This window comes from Lolium perenne, chromosome 1 (assembly GCF_019359855.2).
Source record: "Lolium perenne isolate Kyuss_39 chromosome 1, Kyuss_2.0, whole genome shotgun sequence".
Lineage (NCBI taxonomy): Eukaryota > Viridiplantae > Streptophyta > Magnoliopsida > Poales > Poaceae > Lolium > Lolium perenne.
In genome coordinates, this window is record NC_067244.2 from 220,228,742 (window position 1) to 220,243,311 (window position 14,570).

Consider the following 14,570-nt stretch of genomic DNA (forward strand, 5'->3'; position numbering starts at 1 on the left):
GAAGCACATTGAAGGTTGATGGCGGCGGAGTGTAGTGCGGCGCAACACCAGGGATTCCGGCGCCAACGTGGAACCTGCACAACACAACCAAGATACTTTGTCCCAACGTAACAGTGAGGTTGTCAATCTCACCGGCTTGCTGTAACAAAGGATTAGATGTATAGTGTGGATGATGATGTTTGCAGAGAACAGTAGAACGAGTATTGCAGTAGATTGTATTCGATGTAAAAGAATGGACCGGGTCCACAGTTCACTAGAGGTGTCTCTCCCATAAGAATAAGCATGTTGGGTGACCAAATTACAGTTGGGCAATTGACAAATAAAGAGGGCATGACCATGCACATACATGTTATGATGAGTAGTGTGAGATTTAATTGGGCATTACGACAAAGTACATAGACCGCTATCCAGCATGCATCTATGCCTAAAAAGTCCACCTTCAGGTTATCATCCGAACCCCCTCCAGTATTAAGTTGCAAACAACAGACAATTGCATTAAGTATGGTGCGTAATGTAATCAACAAATATATCCTTAGACATAGCATTGATGTTTTATCCCTAGTGGCAACAGCACATCCACAACCTTAGAACTTTCTGTCACTGTCCCAGATTTAATGGAGGCATGAACCCACTATCGAGCATAAATACTCCCTCTTGGAGTTACAAGCAAAAAATTGGCCAGAGCCTCTACTAGCAACGGAGAGCATGCAAGATCATAAACAACACATAGATGATAGATTGATAATCAACATAACATGGCATTCACTATTCATCAGATCCCAACAAACGCAACATGTAGCATTACAGATAGATGATCTTGATCATGTTAGGCAGCTCACAAGATCCAACAATGATAGCACAATTAGGAGAAGACAACCATCTAGCTACTGCTATGGACCCATAGTCCAGGGGTGAACTACTCACACATCACTCCGGAGGCGACCATGGCGGTGAAGAGTCCTCCGGGAGATGATTCCCCTCTCCGGCAGGGTGCCGGAGGCGATCTCCTGAATCCCCCGAGATGGGATTGGCGGCGGCGGCGTCTCTGGAAGGTTTTCCGTATCGTGACTCTCGGTACTGGAGTTATTATCGACGAAGGCTTAAGTAGGCGGAAGGGTAGGTTAGGGGGCACCACGAGGGCCCCAAACGCCAGGGCCGCGCCGCCCTGTTGTGTGGGCGCCTCGTCGCCCCACTTCGTTTCCTCTTCGGACTTCTGGAAGCTTTGTGGAAAAATAATATCCTGGGCGTTGATTTCGTCCAATTCCGAGAATATTTCCTTGCTAGGATTTCTGAAACCAAAAACAGCAGAAAACAACAACTGGCTCTTCGGCATCTCGTTAATAGGTTAGTGCCGGAAAATGCATAAATATGACATAAAGTATGTATAAAACATGTGAGTATCATCATAAAAGTAGCATGGAACATAAGAAATTATCGATACGTTGGAGACGTATCAATGATCTAAAGCAATGGGATCATTGCTCCCAATATTCTGAATTTTTTTAGCACTTTTATCACAAACAGTTTCAACAGTTTTAGCAGTTTCAGGCAGTTTTGCACGCTTTGTATTAGGAGTAGAAACATTGCCAACACCAATTATTTACCATTGATAGTAGGAGGTTTAGCAACGTGTGAAGCATCAACATTACTAGTGGTAGTAATAGTCCAAACTTTAGCTACATTATTCTCTTTAGCAAGTTTTTCTTCTCTTTCCCACCTAGCATGTAATTCAGCCATCAATCTAATATTTTCATTAATTCGAACTTGGATAGCAATTTCTGTAGCAAATGACTTAATATCTTTATCTTCATTAGGCATAACTTTCAATTTTAAAAGATCAACATCAGCAACAAGACTATCAACATTAGAAGCAAGAACATCAATTTTACCAAGCTTTTCTTCAACAGATTTGTTAAAAGCAGTTTGTGTACTAATAAATTCTTTAAGCATGGCTTCAAGACCAAAGAGTACACTCCTACTATTGTTGTAAGAATTACCATAACCATTACCATTATTAGAAGGATATGGCCTATAGTTGTTACCAAAATTATTCCTATAAGCATTGTTGTTGAAATTATTATTTTTAATGAAATTCACATCAACATGCTCTTCTTGAGCAACCAATGAAGCTAAAGGAACATTATTAGGATCAACATTAGATCTACCATTAACAAGCATAGACATAATAACATCAATCTTATCACTCAAGGAGGAGGTTTCCTCAACAGAATTTACCTTCTTACCTTGTGGAGTCCTTTCAGTGTGCCATTCAGAGTAGTTGATCATCATATTATCAAGAAGCTTTGTTGCGGCACCCAAAGTGATGGACATAAAAGTACCTACAGTAGCTGAATCCAATAGGTTCCTTGAAGAAAAATTCAATCCTGCATAAAAGGTTTGGATGATCATCCAAGTAGTTAGTCCATGGGTAGGGCAATTCTTTACCAAAGATTTCATTCTTTCCTATGCTTGGGCGACATGTTCATTATCCAATTGCTTAAAATTCATTATGCTACTTCTCAAAGATATAATTTTAGCAGGAAGATAATATCTACCAATGAAAGCATCTTTACATTTAGTCCATGAATCAATACTATTCTTAGGCAAAGATAGCAACCAATCTTTAGCTCTTCCTCTTAAGGAGAAAGGAAACAATTTCAATTTTATAATATCCCCATCTACATCCTTATACTTTTGCATTTCACAAAGTTCAACAAAATTATTAAGATGGGCAACAGCATCATCAGTACTAGCACCAGAAAATTGCTCTCTCATAACAAGATTTAGTAAAGCATGTTTAATTTCATAAAATTCTGTTGTAGTAGCAGGTGGAGCAATAGGTGTGCATATGAAATCATTATTATTTGTGCTAGTGAAATCACACAACTTAGTGTTTTCAGGAGTATTCATTTTAACAGTAGTAAAAATAAGTAAAACAAACTAAATTAAGTAAAGTAAAACAAGTAACTAATTTTTTGTGTTTTTGATATAAAGAAAGCAAACAAGGCAGAAAATAAAATAAAGTAAAGCAAGACAATAAACAAAGTAAAGAGATTGGATGTGGGAGACTCCCCTTGCAGCGTGTCTTGATCTCCCCGGCAACGGCGCCAGAAAACAGTCTTGATGGCGCGTGATGCACACGTCCGTTGGGAACCCCAAGAGGAAGGTGTGATGCGCACAGCAGCAAGTTTTCCCTCAGAAAGAAACCAAGGTTATCGAACCAGTAGGAGATGAAGGCCACGTGAAGGTTGTTGGTGGAGGAGTGTAGTGCGGCGCAACACCAGGGATTCCGACGCCAACGTGGAATGTGCACAACACAATCAAAATACTTTGCCCCAACTTAACAGTGAGGTTGTCAATCTCACCGGCTTGCTGTAAACAAAGGATTAATCGTATGGTGTGGAGAATGATGTTTGTTTGCAAAGAACAATAGAGAACAATGATTGCAGTATATTGTATTTCAGATGTAAAAGAATGGACCGGGGTCCACAGTTCACTAGTGGTGTCTCTCCCATAAGAAATAGCATGTTGGGTGAACAAATTACAGTTGGGCAATTGACAAACAGAGAGGGCATAACAATGCACATACATATCATGATGACTCATATGAGATTTACTTAGGGCATTACGACAAAGAACATAGACCGCTATCCAGCATGCATCTATGCCTAAAAAGTCCACCTTCGGGTTAGCATCCGCACCCCTTCCAGTATTAAGTTGCAAACAACAGACAATTGCATTAAGTACTGTGCGCAATGTAAACAATACAAATATCCTTAGACAAAGCATTGTTGTTTTATCCCTAGTGGCAACAGCACATCCATAACCTTAGAACTTTTTGTCACTGTCCCAGATTCAATGGAGGCATGAACCCACTATCGAGCATAAATACTCCCTCTTGGAGTCACAAGTATCAACTTGGCCTGAGCCTCTACTAGCAACGGAGAGCATGCAAGATCATAAACAACACATATATGATAGATCAATAATCAACTTGACATAGTATTCCATATTCATCGGATCCCAACAAACACAACATGTAGCATTACAAATAAATGATCTTGATCATGATAGGCAGCTCACAAGATCTAAACATGATAGCATAAGAGGAGAAGACAACCATCTAGCTACTGCTATGGACCCATAGTCCAAGGATGAACTACTCACGCATCAGGTCGGAGGCGATCATGGTGATGTAGAGTCCTCCGGGTGATGATTCCCCTCTCCGGCAGGGTGCCGGAGGCGATCTCCTGAATCCCCCGAGATGGGATTGGCGGCGGCGTCTCTGGAACTTTTCTCGTATCGTGGCTCTCGGTAATAGGGTTTTCGCGACAGAGAGAATATATAGGCGAAGGGGCAGAGTCGGGGGACGCTCGAGGGGCCCACCCCATAGGGTGGCGCGCCCCCTCCTTGGCCGCGCCACCAGGTGGCGTGGGCCCCCCTCGGCTCCTCTTCGTTTCCTCTTCGGACTTCTGGAAGGCTCCGTGGAAAATAAGACCCTGGGCTTTTGTTTCGTCCAATTCCGAGAATATTTCGTGTGTAGGATTTCTGAAACCAAAAACAGCAGAAAACAGGAACTGGCGCTTCAGCATCTTGTTAATAGGTTATTGCCGGAAAATGCATAAAAATGATATAAAGTGTATATAAAACATGTGAGTATTTTCATAAAACTAGCATGGAACATAAGAAATTATAGATACGTTTGAGATGTATCAGGCGTCTTCAACCTTCGTACATTCCCATAAAACTTATGAGTTTATGTAGTCTCACTAGATTATATTCTATCATCTTGCAATAAGGTCTTAGATATCACATATATCTCATACATTGCTTATTTCTGAAAACAAAATTTCCAGCTCCTTACTTTCCTAAAGGATTTGAACTTCAAGTTTTACGGAGACAAGATGACTTTAGGTACTGATTGAAACCATTGCTCTTTGACAATGTGAGGTTTACTAAAAGTTTGCAATAGGATTTAATCATTTCTTGATTCTTTAACAATACGGTACCAGTCCGTAAAGTTTCTTGTCAGACTTAACAATATTTCTATCTCAATTACAAGACTAGCGCATGGTAGATAACGGATGCCAATTCTACAAATTTATTTAAAAATACTATTCAGACTATGTTCATGATAATTAGTTCCTGTTTTAATCTAATTACTAATGAACTCCCACTTAATACAACATCCCTCATAGTTGTTTAGTGGCACACGATCCATATCCACTACACCAAAACCGATCATCACGTGAGATGATGTAGCTTCAATGGTGAACATCAACATGTTGATCATATCATCCATATGACTCGTGTTCAACCTTTCGGTTTCCTGTGTTCCGAGGCCATGTCTGTACATGCTAGGCTCGTCAAGCAAATCCAAGTATTTCCGCGTATGCAACATGGCTTACACCCGTTGTATGTGAACGTAGAATCTATCACATCCGATCATCACGAGATGCTTCAAAACGACGAACTGTAGCAACGGTGCATACGAGGGGAGAACACTTCATTATCTTGATATTAATGTGAGGGATCATCTTATAATGCTACCGTCGCGATCTAAGCAAGATAAGATGCATAAATGATTAACATCACATGCAATTCATATGTGATATGATATGGCCCTTTAGTCTTTGCGCCTTTGATCTTCATCTCCAAAGCACGGACATGATCTCCATCATCGTCGGCGTAGCGTCAAGGTCCATGGCGCCGTCTTCATGGTTGTTCATCACATGTAGCAACTATTACAACTAATTTGAAATAATACTACAACATGAAATATAAAGACAACCATAAGGCTCCTGCAGGTTGCCACAATACAATAATGATCATCTCATACATATTCATCATCACATCATGGCCATATCACATCACCAAACCCTGCAAAAACAAGTTAGACGCCTCTAATTTGGTTTGCATATTTTACGTGGTTTAGAGTTTCCGAGTAAGATCCAATCTACCTACGAATATGAACCACAACGGTGATACTAGTGTTGTCAATAGAAAGAGTAGATTGAATCTTCACTATGGTGAGAGAGATAGACACCCGCAAATCCACTTATGCAATACAAGTTGCATGTAGAGCGTGGAGCAAGTATCATGAACGCGGTCATGTAAAGTTAGCTCAGGTCGCTTCATCCCACCATCCCGAAAGATGCAAAGTACACTAACTAAAGAAAACAAAAGCATCAACGCCTTCAAAATCACTGTGTTCTACTCGTGCAACCAATCTATGCATAGACATGGCTCTGATACCCTGATGGGATTCGTAGCATAGAAAACAAAAAATTCCTACCGCAAGAACGAATAACAAGCCAAGATCCAATCTATAAGATGGTAGCAACGAGAAGATCATGAGACTAACCCTTGAAGATTTCAAAAGCCTACAAGATTAGATCTCGTTGTTGATGTAGTCGATCACTTGCCGCTTTCAAAAGAGCGTAGAAGATTTTGACGGTGCCACAGTCGGGAAGCACCTCCGTACTCGGTCACACATTCGGTGTTGATGACGACGTCCTTCTCCCCGTTCCAGCAGGCAGCGAATGTAGTAGATCCTCCTCGGAATCCCGACAGCACGACGGCGTGGTCTCGGTGGTGGTGGAGATCTCCGGCAGGGCTTCACCTAAGCACCGTGGGAGAAGACGGAGGAGGGGAGAGGCCAGGGTTTGGGAGAGAGGGGTGACTAGGGGCGCCGGCCAGGGGGCCCCTTTTGGTGGTGCGGCCAGGTCTAGGCAGCCCCTCCCTCTCCTCCTCATTATATAGCTGGAATCCCTAAGGCTTGCCCAAAGGATCGAATAAGACACCAATTCAAAACCTTCCATATGGACGAAACCTAGGGGGACAGGGACTTCTCCCTTTCCACCCTTGTTGGCCGGCCAAGGAGGTGGAGTCCACCATGGACTCCACCCTCCCACTTGGTTGGCTGGTTAGGGTTGGTGGAGTCCAACCGGGACTCCACCTTCCATGGTGATTTCTTCCGGAAGGTTCTAGAACATTCTAGCGCCTTCCATAAATGCACCGGATCATTTACAAACTTGGAAAGTGACTTCCTATATATGAATCTTATTCTACGGACCATTTCGGACCTCCTCTTGATGTCCTAGATCCCATCCGAGACTCCGAACAAATATTCGAACTCCATTCCATATTCCATATCTACTTAAAACGACATCAAACCTTAAGTGTGTCACCCTACGGTTCGTGAACTATGCAGACATGGTCGAGACTCCTCTCCGACCAATAACTAATAGCGGGATTTGGAGATCCATAATGGCTCACACACATTCAACGATAACTTAGTGATCGATTGAACCAATTACATACGATACCAATTCCCTTTGTCTCGCGATATTTTACTTATCCGAAGTTTGATCGTCGGTATATCCATACCTAGTTCAACCTCGTTACCGATAAGTACTCTTTACTCATACCGTGATATGATATCCCTTGTGAACCATTCACATGCTTGCAAGCTAATTGGATGTCATTCCACCGAGAGGGTCCAGAGTATATCTATCCGTCATCGGGATGGACAAATCCCACTATTGATCCATATGCCTCAACTCATACTTTCCGAATACTTAATCCCATCTTTATAAGTGATTTACATGATCTCATGGTCGAAGGACTAGTTAACTATGTATCGAAAGCTTATAGCAAATTGAACTTAATGACTTGATCTTATGCTACGCTCATATGGGTGTGTGTCCATTATATCATTCATCCAATGACATAACCTTGTTATTAATAACATCCAATGTTCATGATCACGAAACCATGATCATCTATTAATCAACAAGCTAGTTATACAAGAGGCTTACTAGGGGCTCTGGTTGTTTACACAACACACATATATCAATGTTTCGGTTAATACAATTATAGCATGGTATGTAAACATTTATCATAAACACAAAGATATATTATAATAACCACTTTATTATTGCCTCTTGGGCATATCTACAACAGTCTCCCACTTGCACTAGAGTCAATAATCTAGTTTTACATTTGTAAAGATATAACACCTTGGCCTTCTGGTGCTTATCATGTTTTGCTCACGGGAGATGTTTCAGTCAACGAATCTGACACGCTCAGAAACGTATGTACTTTGCAATTCATTTGCGTCTCAGCGCATCACTCATTTTCCAAATGAGTCGGCATTAATCATATATGTTCAGTCTTCTGGTGGAACCTTAATTCTGAGGTCTGAAATATGTCACTAATATTGTCACACACAATATAGCTTCAAAGTTCTGACACAATCGGAACTACATCAAGTTCTCAAAGAACTTCTCGACTTAAACATCCTTAGTCATTGTCAAAACAATAACATATTCTGCCTTCGTTTGTAGAATCCGTCACAATATTTAGAATTCATCTAAATCTAGCATAGACTTCTTCTAGCTCATTGTGCTACCTTTTAAACCACGCTAATGTCGGCGACTTCCACGATGAGGTAGGGCCAGACAACTTCCTCCGTTCATCTTCAAGCTGACCTTCGGGCAGCTCCCAATCCCTGTCAAGTTCGTCAAATGGTTCAGACCCATCCGTTCGAACATCATCGTCCGCACCAACACTGGCTGCAGCTGGAGGATGACTACGAGGAGAGAAGGAAGGACGCATTCATCGACCAGGGGTGGGTGTCCTTCGCCATCGCCCATCAGCTCAAGATAGGTCAGTTCTTCGCCTTCAAGAAGGTGTCTACTTTGGAGTACAGTGTGGTCATCTTCGACCACACCTGCACTGAGGTGATGAGCAGGTGCCACCAGGTGCGTCGTCTTCGAAGAAGAAGTCTGAAGCTTTGTTGGTGCTATCTCGCTGCTACTATATCGTCTCTACTGTCTAATATTGTCGTGTCTGAACTATGGCATCTGGACAAGTGTCCTATCGTCTCAACTACAGTTATGTCTGAACTATGTTGTCGGAACCTACTTCGTGGCGTCTATGATCTTTCAAGTCTGATCTTGCATTGTGTGCTTGTTTGTGCGATATTGATCACTAGCAACCTCACCACGGAAGGAAAACATAACCATAAACGGATTTTATGTTGCAACCAAACAACATGGCTGTCGTTCTTAGATGCTACTTGTCCTTACAACTAACCTACCAAACGGTTAGAGCATCTCTAGCCGCGTCCTCCAAAGCGTCCCCCAAAACAATTTGGGGCGCGCCGGACCAAAAAAACCGTTCCAAGTGCGTCCCCCAAAGCCCATTTTTGTCCAGCGCGCCCTGATAAGGTGTCCGGCGCCCCGAGCCCGTCCCCGTCCCACAGGGGACACTCCGGGCACGTCGGACACAACGAAAAGCGAGGCGAACCGACGCGGGCCCGACGCGTCAGCGGCTCGGAAGCCTAAAACCCCGTCGCCTACCTTTGGTCAAGCGACGTTAATGGCGTCCCTGTTTTCCCAGGCGACACAGGGACGCGTCTCGTCGTGCATGGCCGCGTGGCCGTCCGCGCCGGCGTTATTGCGTGCAACCACCCCACTGCCGCCGATGTACATTAAGACGCCCTGCAGTTCGTCCCAATTTCTCACCGCTCCCAAACCTTCTCGTCGCCGCCTCCCCCTCGCAGATCTTTTCCTCGCCGCTCCAAAAATGCCGAGCTCGTCCTCCCGCAAGATCGCCGCGCCCAATATCCAGTCCCACCGGACATGCGGCTGCCAAGCAGCGGTGGCTGGAAGATGGCCGTGAACGGCATTGGCATCCCGCCGCCGCCGAAGTCGGGCACAGAGCAATGGAGGGACGGCATCAGGGCCCGACGGGCTCAACTCACCGCCGCCGAACGGCAGGATCCGACGTGGGCGGCCAACAACAACGACGACTGGTGGAAGACGTACTTCAAAGCAAAGTATGACGTCGAGATGCACAGCACCCAGGGGCTCGTCGGCGGGCCCAACAGCTGGAACAAGGACGCCCACGCCCTGTTCCGGGGCGTTCCGGGGCGCACCCTCGAGAACATCATCCGCGGCATCTGCAACGGCGCTCCAAGGTTGGAGACGCCGTCGTCACCGCCACCGTCTCCTCGAGGAGGACCACCGTAATGGCAGCCGAGGAGGACGACGTACTCGTCCTCCTCGCACTCTTCTTCCTCAGGACCGGCGTGGTCGACGCCGTCCTCGTCGTACCGCTCGGCGCCCTACACCGTCCCCAAACGGGAGGTGAAGGAGGAGTCGGCGACGCCCGTGAACACGAGGTGTGGCGGCAGCCGGCGGCAGCAAGGGAGGTGCGGTGGCGCCCTCCTCATCCCGAAGCCGGAGGTGAAGGAGCAGCCGGAGGAAGCGTCGCAGGCGGCGCTGCTGGCGGAGTACGAGCGCCAGCAGCGGCTCATCGCCAGCAGCGACGACCCCGAGGACTGCAAAGGGCTGCGGGCGGCGTTCTTGGCGTCGCTCAACGACAAGGACGCCTGGAGGGGTGACGTCGAGACGGCGATCGCCATGTCCATCCGCAACTCCGGCAAGCCGCTCGTGGACCTCACCGACGACGGCGAGGCAGGACCAAGCGGCTTGGTGAAGGACGAGCCCGTCGACGAGCGCGTCAAGCAGGAGGTTGTCACCGACGAGATGTACAACTTCCAGCAGTACTACGATGGCTCCGGCCGCCGCAAGTACTTCTAGATTAGGTTTAGTTTAAATTTAGTTAAATTTGGTTCGAATCTATGTAAGTTTGGACGAATCTAATCGAATCTCGTTAAGTTTAAAAATTTCCGAAATTTTGTTTGGGGGGCGCGACTGGGGAGCGACGTCCCCTAAACGCGGCACGAACGAAACACGTCGCCCAAACGCTCAATCCAGCACTCTTTGGGTGACGCTCTGGGGGAACGTGGCTGAAGATGCTCTTAGAGCTCAAATCTCCACGAGACCGAAAAACTCTACGAAGAAGAGTAAACAAGAGGATTTTTCTCCCTGCCGACGCAATGGTGCACGAAATCGGCCGAGAAGGCCGAGGCTACTCAACGCGCCCTAAGTTTTCCTCGTGGGTTCGTACGATTAGTTTGATGTGGGTGGCTGTAAGTAAGGCAGGGCATGCACACGCGCAGCTCGTGTCCGTGTCAAATCAGCGAAGCTTTTGCTCATCGTGGCATACATGGATGCCATACCATGTCTTGTCGGCCTTCGAATTGTATTCCTAGGAACAACACAGTGGTGGTTGTGCCTCATCGTGTGCATCGATCAGATATTGTTAGAGTATATTTGGTAGTTATAGATTACACGGGATTGTATTAGGATTGTTTCCATATTCTCCCTAGGAGGTTTCTTAGCTTTCAAGTCTTGTACTCTATATATACTCGTCCATGAGGTGCAATACAATATCCATCATATTCCGCATATCTCTCTCCCTCTCTATCCTTCTACATGGTATCAGAGCGGCACGCTCCTTGACCTAGCCGCCGTACAAGCTTCCGCCTGCGCCGCCCCCGGGGAGGTCAATCTCCATGGCCTACTCCGGGGGCCGCGCAACCCGTATGAGGGTTCGTTCGCCGATCTGTTGATCCGCTGCCCTCGAGTCTTTTTTTTTCCAATCCGTAGATTGGTTTTCTTTTTGCTCCGCCGGTCGCTCGACCGGCGAAGTCCGTTCTGGTTGACCGATCATAGATCGGATTGAGTCGCCCACCGCCGCCGTCACCGCGCGCCTCTACTCCGACAACGGCATCGACTGCACCAGCCATCTTCATCAACTGCGCGGCACGGCCGCATGCGTCACACACGGGACGCCCACGTGCGACGCAGCAACTGTCTCGCCCGCGCGGTCTCCATCGCTGGTCCGTCTTCACCGTCATCACCCGGGACATCACCGACAACGTCGCCAACGACTCCAATCTGCGGCACGTCGTCCACGCCATGGCGCGTACAACGCCGCCGTCGGTCTGATCAACCGACCGCGCGCACGTCTCCGCCAAGCACGTCCCCGAGCACGCGCCTACCACCGATTGAGCATCGGGTTGCCGCTGCGTCGCCCCTTCGGGTTACAGCGCCGCCGCCTTTGGTCCACGCTGCTAGCCAACGACGCGCCTTCTGAGGCGCGTACATCGCTGGTGGCGTCCCGCCGCTGCACTGACTCGCGCCTTCGGCTACGCGGCCCCTCGGGCCGTAGCGCGCCGCACGCGGTCGCCTTCGCCGTCCCCGCGCGTCGATGTCCGAGGCCACCACGGCGCCGCCCCTTCGGCGCGGGTCGCCTCCATCCGCACATGGTCTTCGTCACGCCGCTGGGTCTTCCTCGCCTACTTCGTGTACCGCCGCCGCGCCTCTCACCCAGTGTCGCCGCCGGGCTCGCCAACCGCTCGGTCGCGCTGAGCTCGCCGACCACCGCAACGCCCGTCTGGGCGTCCAGCATGACCACCTGGTCACCGCTAGGTTAGACGCCTTCTACGTCTTCGTACACTACAGCTTCGCCGCCAGCGTCCTCGCCTCTTCCCCGACTACGTCACCTGCTACTCTACTCCGACACCCGTCGTCGAGACTCGCCTCTTCCCCGACTACACCACCTGCTCCTCTTCTCCGACACCCGTCGTCGAGACCTCCTCTACTAGTCTACTCCGACATGGCGCGCACTTTGTAATGTTCCCTACCCTCGCATGCCCGGTATTGGCAACACCGGAAGTGCCTTCGTCCCCGACACGTTCCCGAGTCTGGCAAACTCGCGTCGGACGTCTCGTCTTCATCGGCTTCGACAACGTCTTCTTCGGCATCGCCTCTACGACTGCCTCGACCGCGTCGCCGACTTTGTCTTTGCGTACTCGGTTCTGGCAAAATCGGAGTATGCCTTCGTCCCCGACGTGCGCCTAGTTCTGGCAAAACTAGGGCAGCACCTCGTCCTCGACGGCTCAGACTGCATCGACTTCGGCATCGACCATCTCCACGACTGCCTCGACGCGTCTCCGTCACTCTCCTCGCGCACTATGCGCTTGCGGCTTCATGTGCGGCTACCTCGACACCGGCACCCGACCACGACATCGACCACGGTATCCCCTCGCGCGCCTACCCCGACCAAGGCTGCACCGCCCAACGCTCTCGGCTCCCTCGACATCGGCACAAGGGCTACCACCTCGCTTTGCACCTCGCGACTTCCTCTACGGTCCAAGCATCCGCGATGCAACTCCGTCCACGATGCTCCCGCTATGAGCGGGGAGTGTCGGCCCGTTGGTTCCTACCTTCGGCTTCTCTCCCGGTCGACCGTTCGCGACGCTACTGTTGTTCACGTCGCTACCGCTACGACTGCGGGAGAGTGTTAGAGTATATTTGGTAGTTATAGATTACACGGGATTGTATTAGGATTGTTTCCATATTCTCCCTAGGAGGTTTCTTAGCTTCCAAGTCTTGTACTCTATATATACTCGCCCATGAGGTGCAATACAATATCCATCATATTCCGCATATCTCTCTCCCTCTCTATCCTTCTACAGATATGACAGGAGCGTAATTTTGAAACGGTGGCTTCCACGTACTCCAACATTGTACGGGCATCCTAAAACGAGCTTAGTTAAGATCTGGGTATGTTGACGCCTTGATGGTGATGATAAGGACATTATTGGTCACCGCTACTCCATACTGTCTTCGACGAGAGGATCCTGTACGGGCTACGCGTTCCATCACAGTCAAGATTAGCCTAATATATTGGATATCAGGAAGATGTTCAGTTGGGCCCCAGTCCCACGACCCACTTGTCACTAGGTTAGCCAGGAGCCGCGATAATTAGAGCGTGATGCACGTGTGTGAAAGGAGAGGAAGATAGAAAATGAAGGGTGTCCCGTATTTAGCGCATGTCACGTCTTGGTAAAGCCACGGGAGACATGGACCTTGCCACGATGGAGCGGGTAGATTAGTTGGCTCAGAAAAGGATTATATAAGGTGATCGCATGCGCTCACGGCCCGATCCTAGCCGTACGTCCCGAGGAAGCACAAGACAAGAGGCTGGCATGTGCACTCGCGTGTTCCAACAAATCATCAAAGGAGTACGTAGTATACTAGTGTAGAAGAATGAGTACAGTATTTTTTTTCTCTCACCGGCTGCTAGCCGCCGATGCATCAGGACCACGACACGCCGCCGCCCCTTGTTTATTCCTCGGAATTACGGTGCTCGGCCGACACACTTGGTCCAGAAAAAATACGGATGCTACCGCAACGCACTGAGACTAGATCACACACACCACGTCGTCGAGTAGCGTGGCGGGCGGGCCCGGGGCCGGCGGCATGATGGCATAGTTGGCGGATTACGGCACGGATCTGGTCGCGCACGGCGCAGCGCGGAATAATTCGCGCCCGTCGACAGACACGGGGCGGGCGGGGACCCGGAAAAGGACGGCCAGCCAGCCAGCCAGCGACCGGCCGGCCGCCATCACTCGCTCGCTAGGCGCTAGCGTACTCTGTCGGTACGCGCCTGCCCCCCGTGGTCGCTGTCCCGTCCATATTTCCGCCGCCGGGCCCGTGCCGCGTCGTACGTACGTGCCCACCGCGGCTGGACGGAGACGTGGTGCGTACGTGCCGGCGCCGCGCCGTTGGTTTCTTCCGCCTGCCTTCGAGAGTCAGTGGGACGTCTCCGTATGTACGGCGCCCGGGGCCGTCGCCGTCGTCGTCTTC